Source organism: Protopterus annectens, chromosome 10.part0, assembly GCF_019279795.1.
Source record: "Protopterus annectens isolate FY-2018-M chromosome 10.part0, PAN1.0, whole genome shotgun sequence".
Classification (NCBI taxonomy): domain Eukaryota; kingdom Metazoa; phylum Chordata; order Ceratodontiformes; family Protopteridae; genus Protopterus; species Protopterus annectens.
This window is the reverse complement of record NC_056744.1, coordinates 1606273223-1606287052: the sequence shown is the minus strand read 5'-3', so window position 1 is coordinate 1606287052 and position 13830 is coordinate 1606273223.

Sequence of the window (13830 nt, the reverse complement as noted above, 5' to 3'; positions counted from 1 at the left end):
CAAATAATATAATGTTTAACAATACAATCATCAATAAACAAGTGTTATAAACCTTTATATACACTATGTACAACTGACCTGAACAAAGGAGAGAAAAAAATAATAAGATATATGAAACTAGTAACAAAAATTTATAATATTCAATTAATAAAGTATAAAGTTACACATTAATTATTTAGGGTTCATTTTTAATGTCTCAATAAGAGTTAAATTTTTTCCCAAGGATTGTTTGTCCATGTTTTAGGTGAAATTCTCGATTCCTTCACCTTGATTTCTAATGTCGCTCTTTCTTCCTTCAATCTCATGAATTCTTCCAGAGTAGGTTCTTGTGAAGACTTCCACTTTCTAGTTATACATTTCATTGCCACAGCTAGTATGGACCAGAGTAGGTATAGATATTTTTTATTCATTTCAATAGTATCATTAACATTTAAGAGGACTAAAGATTTGATTAAAATAAAGGTATCGAATATAGCTTGGAGAAAAATAATTTCTTCCCAGAATGATTTATATTAATACAGTCAAAAATATATGAGACCAATCAGCTTTACAGTTTAAAGAACATCTACAACAAATGGATTTATCAATGGAATTGAATTTGGTTAGTTTATCAGGTGTAATAAATGCCCTGTGAATATATTTCCTTGTAAATATTTTCCATATTTGTAAATTAAATGTTAAATTAACAGAACATAAAAGATTTGTTTTACTCTCAATTGATAGATTAGTTTGACATCCTTTTGCTATGAGATTCCAATATCTTGCATTAGGGTTAGTTTTATATGTTATCAATATTTTGTATAATTTTGAAATTAGATTCGTCCAATTATAATTGTCATAAATAACTTCAGATATTAGACTTATCAAATTTGGACTAGTTTTATAAGGAGAATTAATATTTTTACTATTAAGATCCTTAACATATGATAATATGCTTTGTAGTATCAACCAATCTGCTGATGGAATGTCATATTTATTTGGAATTTGTTGAATGTCTAATACTACTTGATTCTCTATACAATGTTGCCAACAAGTGAAGTTTTTCCCTTCCCATCTAGTTAAAATAACATTATGAATTTTATTGAAGAAATTCTTTGTAGAGTTAAAGGGTATTATCAAGTCTATCCAAATCTTAATATCTGTGTTAGTATATATAAATCTTCTGAATAAATTGTAAATATTAATTATATAATTTAAGTTTGTTGGTTTTGTTATATTATATTGAATATTAACAGTCAATATGTGTCACATCCTATTATTTTATTCACTTAATATACAGTTTTAATTATTTTATTTTTATTTAGAAAATAATAGTTTGCAATGTTTTCCATGTTGAAAAATAATTAAAATCTATCCAATTAATGGTAGTTCTTAATATGGAAGCTTTTATGTATGATTCTAGATCTGGAAGTTTAATTCAACCCATTTCCCAAGATCTAATATGATGTGTATAGGCTATTCTATTTATTTTTGGATGCCAAAGTTTAATAGAATTTAATTTCTTTCTTTCAAGATTTTCTTGTTAGGTACTATAGGAATAGCATGTGCAATGTAATTAATTTTTGGAAGTATTGTCATTTCTATTATTTGTAATCTGTCTTCAAATCTCAAGAACATTTTATTTTAGCTTACTATTAACATTTTGATTTTATTAATTATGTTGCTATAAATTGTGGCTAAAGTAGATTCCAAATTATCACATAGTGTTATTCCTAAATATTTTGTTATAGGAACTTGTTTTCCTATCACACAATTTGTAGTTAAGATAAATTCTCTCTTTTTATTCAAATGTATATAATTCGATTTTCTCTTGTTAAATCTAAGGCCAGAAATATGAAAAAACCTTTCCACTATTTCATCTAGTTTTTGTACTGATTTCTCCGAGACAGATAACATGAGTAAAACATCATCAGCAAATAACATAATTTTTGAATTGAGTTGACCATACTCATCTATGCCTAATATATTAGAGTTGTGGCGTACTAATGAGGCAAATAATTAAATTCCTAAAGCAAACAGGATGAGAGACATTGGACATCCCTGCTTTGTACCTTTGGTTATTTCAATAGCCTTCAAGGTAAATGGCCCAAGTTTTACATAAGCCAAATTGTTTCAAAAAATATTCTTGATTAACATAATAAAATTAGTAGGAAATTCAAACAATTCTAAAGCTTTAAAACAAAAATCCCAGCTCAACGAATCAAAGGCTTTTTCTATATCCAAAGCTACTATTAGAGCTTCTTGGTTGTTTCTGTTTAGAAAATCTATGAGTGCTAGAATTCTTTGTATATTGTCATGCGTGTCTTTTATAAATGAATCCTGTTTGATTCTCATGTATTATGTGTGTCAATGATTTTTTAATTTTACTAACTAATATTGACATGAAGATTTTATAATCATTGTTAAGTAAAGATATTGGGCTATAGGATTTACACTGTAAAGGGTCTTTGGTTTCTTTTATAATGGGTGTAATTAAGGAGTATCTCCATGAAACTGGAGTTGTGTTTTGTGCTAGAATTTCATTCAAAGTTTTGTGAATCAATGATATTACCGAAGATGGAAATATCTTATACAATTCATTAATTATTCCATCAATTCCCGGTGTTTTATTACTTTTACTTTCCTTGATTTTTATGAGTAATTTCTTTTAGAGATATTTGTTTTTGAATGTCTAACTTTAACTTTTCTGGTATCACCTTTACCTTTACTAATTTCAGGTCTAAGTTTGATGTATTAGTTATATGTGAAGTATCATTGTAATGGTCAGAGAAATAATGTTTAAATGCATCTAGTATATCATTTATATCCGAAACCTTTTTGTTTTTTTCCTTCCTTCATGTATAATACTTGTAATATTATTTTCAATCAATTTTTTTTAATCTTATTGCTAAATTATGCATATGTTTGGGTGATACTGCATAATAACTAAGTTTTAACCTTTCTACAGCTATATTAGTTTTGTGAGTTAAGATTTCATTATATCTTTTGTTTAAGTCTTCCAATTTTTTTATAATTATTTTGTGCATAAGTAGATGAATTAATAGTGAGATCTATAATTTGTTTATGGATGTTACATAATTCTGATTCCCACTCTTTTATCTTGTTTTTATACCATGAAATTTGTTTTCCATTTAGATAGGCTTTCAAGGTATCCCAAAGATTAATTGCATTTATTTCAGTAGTGTAGTTTATATCTAAAAAGAGGAAAAATAACTAAAAGTGGAGTAAACTCTCCTCCTACTGTATCCAAAATAAAATAGTAAACGTAAAGATAAATGTTAGATATGGAGGAGAGAACACAGCATAAGATATTGTTCCAATAAGCTCAAAACCACCAACGTAGTAAAACACAGAGTTTATTCGAGTAAGCGCTTTCACCTACTTGGCTTCTTCAGACTCGTAGACAAAATACAAACAGTAAAGCAGGGCTTAAGTATTCACATTGGGCGGGAGATGCTAATCATCACTCACCAAAACAATTTAAAAATTAACACATAAATATATACTATTATACTAATAAAACTATACAAATAAAACTATACAAATAATTCCTATTGGGAATGGCACTGCACAGTTAGGAACCATATAAAACATTATATATATGTATAGATGTGCCATCAATACATATCTTATACTTATAAACAAATAAACAACAAATAATGCATAATATCACTGTGTAACACAGTTAAGAGCATAAAAGCATAAAAACAATATAAAAAACAATGTAATGAGCAGCTTCTAAAAGGAATATTGTCATCCAGTAGCTGTCAAGCAGGAAACGAACACTACAAAAAGCACAAAACATATGTACCTGCTAATATGCTTTGAGTCTTCTCATTCTCAGGAATGGTTTCACTGATAGTTTGGCATTCAGCCCTGGGGGTGCATCTGCTCTGAGCTTCATGATCCACATATTCTCCCTGGCTTCTGTATGTGTTCTTATATCTCCTCCTCTAATATTCACTTGCATCTGCTCTAATATCCTAAAAACAAAGGTATGTGTGGGGTCAAAATCAAGGACATGTTTCGCAAGTGCATTGCTTCTATGTTGCATTCTTATTGCATAGAGATGCTCTCGTATTCTATCTTTTAGATGTCTGTTCGTTTTCCCAATATAAAATGAGAAACATTTCCGGCACGTAGCAATATATACAACATCGGTAGACAAACAATTCCCATTAGCTTTCAAGTAATAAGTATGTTGACTAACTGGGTGGGTGAATGTAACTTCATTACTAATAAACGAACAATAATTACAATTACCACAAGTATGGGTGCCATTGAGAGTATCAGAGGATGAAACTCTAGATGTTTTACTTTCACATAAAATTCTCTTGAGACTTTTCTTGTTTTTATACCTGAATCGTGGAAATTCACCTAACCTCTCCTTAATCTGAGTGTCAACTGAAAGAATATTCCAATGTGCTTTAATTACTTCCCTAATCCTCCAGGCATCAGTGGTGTAAAACATGGTAAATGCCTCTCTATGTGGACCGGAAGAATTAAATGGTAAAGAGTCCTTATTTACTAGCCCCTTATCTGAGAAGTAAGGTGCTGCTGTACCTAGTCTAGATTCCTGGACCCTCTCAAACCCCTTTACAATTTCTTGATTATTATAACAACGTTGAGATAAACGAGTATATAAATCATCCAGATCCTGTTCATAGCCTGTAATGGTGGGATTGTACCTGGAGGCCCTCATTGCTTGTCCTTTAACAACATTTTTATAGACGTATTGCGGATGCATGCTGTGACGGTGAAGAAGTGTGTTGATGTGACATTTCTTCCTGAAGACACCTGTGTTAACCAGTCCATTAGGTAATTTCTCAACATAAACATCAAGAAAAGTAATTTTAGTTGTAGATGACTCATGACTGAACTTAATGTAGGGTGTAACATTATTCAGCTGATCAACAAATTCATTCATTGCACACATTGGACCTCTCCAGATAAAGAAGAGGTCATCCACAAAACATCTATAGAACACAATGTGTTCCATGAAGCTAGGCATTTCATACATGTAGGTATGTTCCCATTCAGCCATGAACAGGTTGGCGTAGCTATTGGCACAAGAAGTGCCCATAGCTTCGCCATCCATCTGTAGGAAGCAGTTGTTCTCAAAGCAAAAGACATTGTTGTGTAAAACAACCTCCAGCAGTGAAACAAGTAACATAATCTTTGAATCAGACAACTCAGAGACCCTTTCCAAATGTCTGGTCAAAAAATCAACACCAACACTATTGGGAATTACTGTAAATAGTGATTTCACATCCATTGTTAAAAAAGTGAGTTCCAATACATCTGTTACATCCTTCAAACAGTCATACAATTCAACTAGGAACTGTTTCGTGTCCCTTAATATGAACCTATTCATGTCAACAATGGGCCTCAAATTATGCTCTAATCAGCTTATCCTATAACTAAAAAGATCATCTCTACTTGACTCCAAGTACACTATTCTCTATCTGTTTAACCTAGCATTTGGTCCTACAGCACTTATTTCCTTGATACGGCTCTCTTATAGATAGCACCCCAAAAAACCTAACCCCCATTTCTCGGTCACCCACGTCCCCCGGAATCTCTTTCAAAGTATTTTTATCTAGTCCTTCTAGCATGTCGAGGGATCAGTTGCTAGTGTCCTCTCCTGCTCAACTGGTGAACCTGGGAATATTGAGGCAATGTTACAGTTGCCTCATGTACACAGACAACCCTCTCCTCCTCCCACAAAACACAAATACATGTGAGAGATGCAACTATACGGCCAAACTGGAGGCTGAGCTCTCTCAACATAGGACTGGCAAGACCAGTCAGGAGGAGAAGGTTACCCCACACACTATAGACCCAGTCTCACATAGTACCATCACAACCTCAAATCATACACATAAACACACAAAGACATACTCGGAGGCTCTGATCAAAAATCTACCAAAACAGCAGAGGCCACCAAAGCAGACACCCAAACAACCACCACCTCAGAACACAACACCTGCAACACATAGACCTCACAGTCAGAGTGTCAAACAGTCACAGCCCTTAAGGCCAAACACAATGCCAGACACACTAGTCATTGGTGACTCCATAGTCAGACACACTGACGTCCCGCTCACCAGACTGAGTAAGGAGAAGGTCACAGTAAGCTGCCTGTCGGGCGCTAGAATCCGCCACATAACGCAAGTACTCAGGTCTCTCAACAGCAGGTACAAATATGACTCAGTCATTGTTCACGCTGGTGTAAACGACCTGAGACATACCTCCTTGGACTACATGAAAAGAGACATTGAGGAGCTCTCTGATTATGTAGCCCAGGCAGGTATGACCCTGACCTTGAGCAGTATCCTACCTTCACCAAGAATGATGCCACAATACAGAGATAAGATGATCAGCTTTAACAATTGGCTTAACTTCTGGTGTCATTCAAAGGGGATCCAGTGTCTGTCTGCCTGGGATGACATGCTGGACAAGTCATGCTGCTTAAGGACGGCTTGCACCTGTCACCCTGGATTCCGAATATTGGCAAAGGCTCTTGCCACCCCATAGTGCCTTTTTAGGCAAGGCTCAAATTCTAAACCTACCACCCTAGAACACAAAAAGGAAAAACTAAGGGTAATGCTGCTCAATGCCAGAAGTCTAAATCTCAAAATGCACTCGAGGCCCTTCACAGTATGGAGAACATCGATGTCTGTGCTGTGACAGAGACCTGGTCCAAGGCTACTGAGAGCACCTCAGCACTATCAGATTTTACCTCATACCATGCCCGCCCCAAAATCCGGAAAATACCAAGAAAGGAGGGGGTATCCATATTCATCAAGGACACCCACACCTCAAGACTGGTGGCATACGATGCATCAGCGACCATCCAGGTGCCATTATCCTTAGCCAATGCTGCTCTGCAAATTGCAGCATCTTACAGGCCACCCTCACAAACTCAGGAACCCCACATGGCCTTCCTGAAAACACTAGAGGGGATAAATGTATCACCAAACACCATCATACTAGGTGACTTCAATTACCCTAATATAGACTGGGAACACTACTCTAGCCCAAACACCCTAGCCCAAAAGTTCCTGGAATTCATAAACTCAAATGCCATGGAACAATTAGTCACCATCCCCACAAGAGGAGATAACATACTTGATCTCATCATCACGAACATGGGAGCACAATGTTCAACACCGGAAGTTTACCCCTCACTGGTGAGATCAGATCACAAACTAATCTCGCTGGAGGTCCTCATCCCACTCCCACCTGAAATAAAAAAGACCACAGTAAAGAACTTCTCGAAAGTCGACTTCACACTTCTAATGACTAGTGTGATCTCCTTTTAGGCACCCGAGCGGAAAACAGTACTCAAGCCGCTGAATCACTTACAAATGCCTTCTACCAGCACCTGCAGGATTGCATGGATAAGGCAATCCCAAGCAAAACAAAGACTCTTTGTACCAAAGGCAAGCGTCCAGTCTGGTGGACCCCAGCCATAAACAAACTCTACAACAAAAGGAGGAAGCTACTACAAGATAGAGCAAAATCCTTAAAAGGTAAGACACCCTTGATCACTATAAGTAAAAAACTAAGAGCTCTCATAAAATCATCCAAAGCAAATTTTGAGAGAAAAATAGCTAAAGACTCAAAAGACAATCATAAGGCCTTCTTTAGCTATGTTAGAAACCTGGGAGGAAACTCCCAGATATGCTCAGAACTAGTTCAAAATGATGTGAAGATTACTGATCCTACAGACATTGCCAACATACTGGCTGAAAGGTTCAGTGCAAACTTCTCCCCCCCTCCCCAAAAGGAGAGATATCTATACCAAATGATTGCAGCCCCCCAAAAATTTCCAACGCCCAAGTGAGAACTGATCTCTCCAAAGCAAAAAACACAGCATCCATGGGACCAGATGGTGTCCCCGGCTGTGTGCTCCACGAACTCAATGAGGAATTAAACCCACAGCTAGGACAGCTGTTTAATCAAAGTCTTACCTCTGGATACGTACCCAGGGAGTGGCACACTGCAACTGTGGTCCCACTTCACAAAGGCGGTGCCTCCACCGACCCTGGAAATTACCGGCCCATTAGCTTGACAAGCCTTATCTGCAAAGCCATGGAGAGGATCATAATGGACCTCATAAATAAAGACATAGGGAATTTGCAGACTTTGGATCCAACCCAGTTTGGCTTTGTCAAAGGCAGATCATGCCTTTTAAACTTGGTTGACTTTTTCGAAACAGTCACCAAAGCCATTGACGAGGGAAAGGCAATCCACACAGCCTACCTCGATCTGGCGAAGGCCTTCGATACAATACCCCACTCTTGTATCATTGAAAAACTCATCAGCTTAAATGTTAACCCATACATCACAAGATGGGTTGCAAACTGGCTGAGTGACAGAACCCACAGGGTCAGAGTTGCTGGCGCCATGTCAGACTCGAAGCCTGTCAAGTGGTGTCCCACAGGGCTCAGTCCTGGGCCCACTCTTGTTTGGCATCTACTTTTCGGAAGTACAAGCAAACGCAGGAGGGTTATGGCTGACAAAGTTTGCAGATGACTGCAAACTGAAGCCATAGTAGAAAACACATCTGACACAGATATCCTCCAGAAGGGTCTTACAGAAACGGATAACTGGTGCCAGAGCCATGGCCTAAAGTTAAATGCCAAAAAATGCATAGTCATACCCTTAGGGAAAAACAAGGTTACCCCTAGCTACCAAATAGGTGGCAATCCACTGAGCACAGAAGAAGTCATCAGAGACCTGGGGACCCAGGTTGATAGTAGTCTGTCATTCGACACCCATGTAGCTAAAGTAGTTAGGAAGACCTTCTACATTGCCCACCTTATCATGAAGGGATTCTCATCTAGATCAAGGGAGGTCATGGTCTCCCTATACTCATCACTCATCAGACCAATGATCGAGTACAATGCCCCATTCGGAATGTATCTGACCCGACACTTGCAGCAGCTGGAGAGGCCACAAAAGTTCCTCACCAAAAGGATAAAGGGTCTCAAAAATCTGTCCTATGCTGCCCGACTGAAAGAACTCCAGCTCTATTCAGTCGCTTACAGCTTGCTCAGAGGTGACCTTTGCCTAACATACAAGGCCATGTCAAACCCAGATTTGATGAATATGCTTCACCTCAAAAAATCTAGATCCATCAGAGTCACAAGGGCGGGAGACTTAAACCTCAACACGGCTATTAATAGGATGTGCTGGAGGGATAGATTCATCACCCAAAGACTCCCTATGCTGTGGAACAAAATTCCGGTATATGTGAGGCAGAGCACCTCGCTGGCCTTGTTCAAGAGAAACCTTGACCAATGGATGGGAGATCGCAGATATACCCCAGGGATTACCTCAGTGTCACTGCTAGACAGAGGCACAGCAAAATAATGGGTATAGTTCCCCATACTAAAGGGGTGGCGTAAGCCACAAAACGATGGGCTAGGCTTGTAAATGCCCTCGGGCAGATAGCCTAGTATGAACCTATGAACCTATGAACCTATGAATTGTTCTCCTTATAACTAAATGTATCAATTAGATTTAAACTTTCTTCCCATTTCTTAAGTAGTTTCCCTATAGAACTTACACATAAATTTATTTTGCTTGTGGTCCCTGATTTATCCAATATACAATTAAAGTCACCTCCCAAAATCAAATTTCTTTTATATACTCTAGTTATTAGATCCATGTGTTTTCTTATTGTCCCAACCCCAATATCTGGAAACCAATATATATTTACTAATGACCAGAGTCTATTGTTAAATTTTACTATTACTATGGCTAGGGGTCCTTCTTTATCTTCGTATTTGTAAATGATTTGAGGCATAGTGACATTTTTTCCATAAAATTAAAGTTCCCCTTGTCTTTTTGTTATATGAAGAGTGAGATAAGATCATATATTCATTAGGATTCCAGCTAAAGGTATCATTTGTTTTGAAGTGAGTCTCTTGAAGAAATACTACCTGTACTTTATTTAATTTCATATATCTTAATAAATTAGATCTTTTCCTTGGATTGTTTAAACTTGTTAATGTTTAAGGATAAAATAGTCAAGTCCATTTTCAGTATTTAACTTTACATCATATTTATTTTGTATTATATTTTGTAATACCATACCAAATGTAAAATGTGTAACTACTGTGTTAATAATTCTCACTGTAGCCAATATTTTAATTTTGGTCAAATAACTTAAAATGAATTTTTTTGAAGGGTATGAAGTCTGAAACTCAAATGCCTGTCATTATTTTCTAATTTTAGTCTTTAATGATTTACCACTAATTTGCCAGAAAATCATAGTTTTATGAAAAACAGACCAAAATTTTGAAGCAAAAATCTAGACATTCTGTGAAAATTTGTAGATTTGAGAGGTATGGAGGGCACACACCCCTGTGCCACTCAGCTGGGTCTCCCACTGCATCCTACTGCAATTGTTGATGAAAAGTTATCAGAATGTTATAACCCAGATGTAATGCAACCCTAGGCTATCACATCTCAGAGGCACTGGACTTCATTATGACTTCTAAATATGTTTTCCTTAAACAGTTTAATTAAGCATGCATTCTCAGAATTGGCATACATTGTCAGACAACTTCAGTATTCCAAGTCCTGTTACTTCTTCTGGGGCAACACTATTTTATGCATAAGCAATGCACCATTTGTCTGAAGGGTGTCCTTCCAGAGTTGCTGCATTAGCCAAAATATGCTTCTTCAGGTATCAAGCCATCTCAGGGGGATAAGGAAGTCAGGTATCTGGTTGCATCTGCCAAGAGTTAGTTTAGGGTTCCTGGACACCAAGTAGAAAGAATCACCGCACTCTTTCTTTTTTTTTGTACCTTAGTAGCACCAGGGACATTTATTGCAGGTTACCAAGACAGGACGTGAATGGGTGTGCCTTCGTTGAAGGTTGGGTGTCGGGCTGGCAACTCGGCACCGTAAAAATCCACTGCCAATCATGAGCGGACTGGAGTTCTGCTGTGGCGACCCCTAACTGGGAAAAGCCGAAAGTCTTTTTACCAAGACAGGAAAAAGAAGGTCTTAATAAATGCACAACAGCCACCAGACCTTTGTGTTCACTTCATGTATGTAGGCAGTAGGTCTGCACTGATTAGTTGAAGATGTCTACTCTAATGGCAGGCAACTGATGGTATCTTTTTTAATTAAACTGATCTTCAAGTGAACCACTGTGACATGCCCACCTGCTCCATGCAGTTTCTATGATGAGCAGTGAGTTTCTTTCAGACCAGTGATTCAGTGATATCTCCCTACATTTCATCAGTCACAGCACACCAGGTCTACAAGTGTGGAAGCTGAAGATGTGGATCTGTCCCTGCTAAAGTCCCACATAACTCCCTTCCACACCCTTATCAACAACCAATTGTACTGTTCCTCTCTGCCGGTATCCTGCAGACAGCACTCACTGCTCCTTCTCTCTGTTTTTCTCCCTATTAATACTCCCTAATTGCTCTTATGCTTCTAGATCCCATTTCTCTGTCTTATAGGCATAGTTTTTATTCAAACTAAAGGGGTGGCGAAAGCCACATAACATAAATGCCCTTGGGCAGATAGCCTAGTATGAACCTATGAACCTATGAACCTATGAACTAGCCACTGATCATTGCTGTTATAAAAAATGTCATTTTTAGTTGCTTATTGTATTTTCAGTGGTACTTCTAATTAACTAAATTGCATATTAGCCTGCTGTACCTGAGATGTTATTAGCACCTACATGTCTTGCATCAGAAACTTTTATTCAAATCTATATAAAAACTGTTTACTTGTAAGTTACTATGTTAGTGTGGAGTTTTTCTCCCCAAGCCTCTGCTGAAAATGGGCAATAGCTCAGTCGAACTAACCTGGTTAACAAATGTCAAAATAAAATAAATTTTAAAAAAAGTGTGGGAGGGGATGACAAGGGCTGGGGAACTCTGGGGATGTTTTAAGATGCAGCGATAGTGTATTAAGAGTAAAACTAAATAAAGTAAGGAGGCAGGAAGTTTGGCTGAAAGAGGAAGGGTAAGTAGCTATAAAGGAAAAATAATGATTTATAAGCTGGCTTCACTGATGTAAAAGTTGTGGCCCTGGTCTCATTAGTGTAGATGTTGTGGCCTGACTACAGTGACTGGGGTCTGAGTACTGAACCTGGCAACTGAGGACCCATAAGTTGAACTGAGTGCCCAATGGTCAGTTTTCCTGTCTTGCTAGGAGATAATGGAGTTGTCCACAGTCATCCTCTGATGAAGATCAAAAGACAGCACATTATAAGATGGCAGTGAGTTTGAGGAGGCACCAATAAGACCACTATATGAATGCAATGCATGATCAATACTCATAATCAGTCTAAGGCGCAGAAGCAGAAATGACAAATATCCTTGATATCTACAGATGGTGGCCACATGGTGGGTGACTTCCCTATTCCTCCAATAAATGTGGGTATCAAAAGGCTAATTCCATGTAGAAAAGAAAGACTTCTCATGGAGTACTACTATTTTACAAAAGATGAGAGGGGTCTTGAACTGATTGACAGTGCCACAGGGTGGAAGGATATTAAAGCTGACCAGGGTAAAAATATGCAAGATATTAAATGGTGACTGAAGGATGGACAAGAAGTAGATGTTCTGTGAAGTGGCTAGGAAAGTGACAGCTAGGAGTGCATGGAGCACATTGACAGATTATGAGAAGATGCAAAATCTGAGAGAAAGTTGACAGGGGTTCTCAGATGGGGCTTAATACGTTTTGCAACTGTATGTGGAATGCAAGATAATCTGTCCAGAAAATATATTACTAGAAGCAGGTGGGAAGAGGGACAGAAAATCAAAAGAGGTGGCAGGTATAATAAATACACTTTTTAATTCTGTTTCCCAGAAAAACAAAAAAAGCCAAGCTACCCACATGGGCAACAGGTGTGGCTATGAATGAGAGAGTAAGATATTCGAAATAGTGACCAGAGAAGCGGTAGAAAGTGAGTTTAACATATTAGCTCATGAAAAGCAGTGCTCAGATGAGATGAGAGTCAATATACTTAGTGAATAATCGTACGTACATCCTTGGATGACCTGTGATGCAGATCTGTAACCTTTGCCTGGCTTCATATGGCAGATGTCCTGGCAGATCAATCTGATGAAATTCATGACTGCATTGTGGCTGCTTTAAAAAGGGAACCCTACTTGGTCTATCCAAATCTTGGAAAGGCATAGGATGAAGTCCCAGACAGGAGGTTGGTGGGGAATAAGAAAAGCAGCAGGGTATGACCTAAACTTATAAGGTAGATGGGAAACCGGGTTGAGGGTGTAACAAAGAGGATTGCATATACCACATCTATGGATTAAAGGGTAAAGCCCTGACTATGTCCAGGAAGATGTAGGACCTGTTAGTATCTCAGGGACCAGAACAACCAGCCTGGAAGAATGGGGAATGAGTGACTGATCTGGCTTACTATTCTTGGGCAAGGGGAGGTTGTTCATCCCCACTGCAATACTGACACCTGGTGGTGGTGAATTAGAGCAGCATACAGAACATGGGCACAGAGAAAGTTTGGCTATCAAGCAGTGTACAGCACTATAACTAAATTCTAATCATGTGTAGAAGCCTTCATGTGTCACTGGTGAAATATTGCAAACACTGCCTTAATAGTTTGCAAATCAAGTTATCAATAGGAAGGGTTAAGGATCAACATTATCGAGAACTGCAGGAATTATAGCCTGTCCACTGATTGGTTCTCCCCCCACACCACCACCGGTAAGCCATCATTGCAGTGTGAGAAAAAATGTTCCATTTAGTCAGCAGAAAGAAGGCTAATGGCCAATGGAACCATATGCAGAAAAAAAGATACAGGGAAAAAAA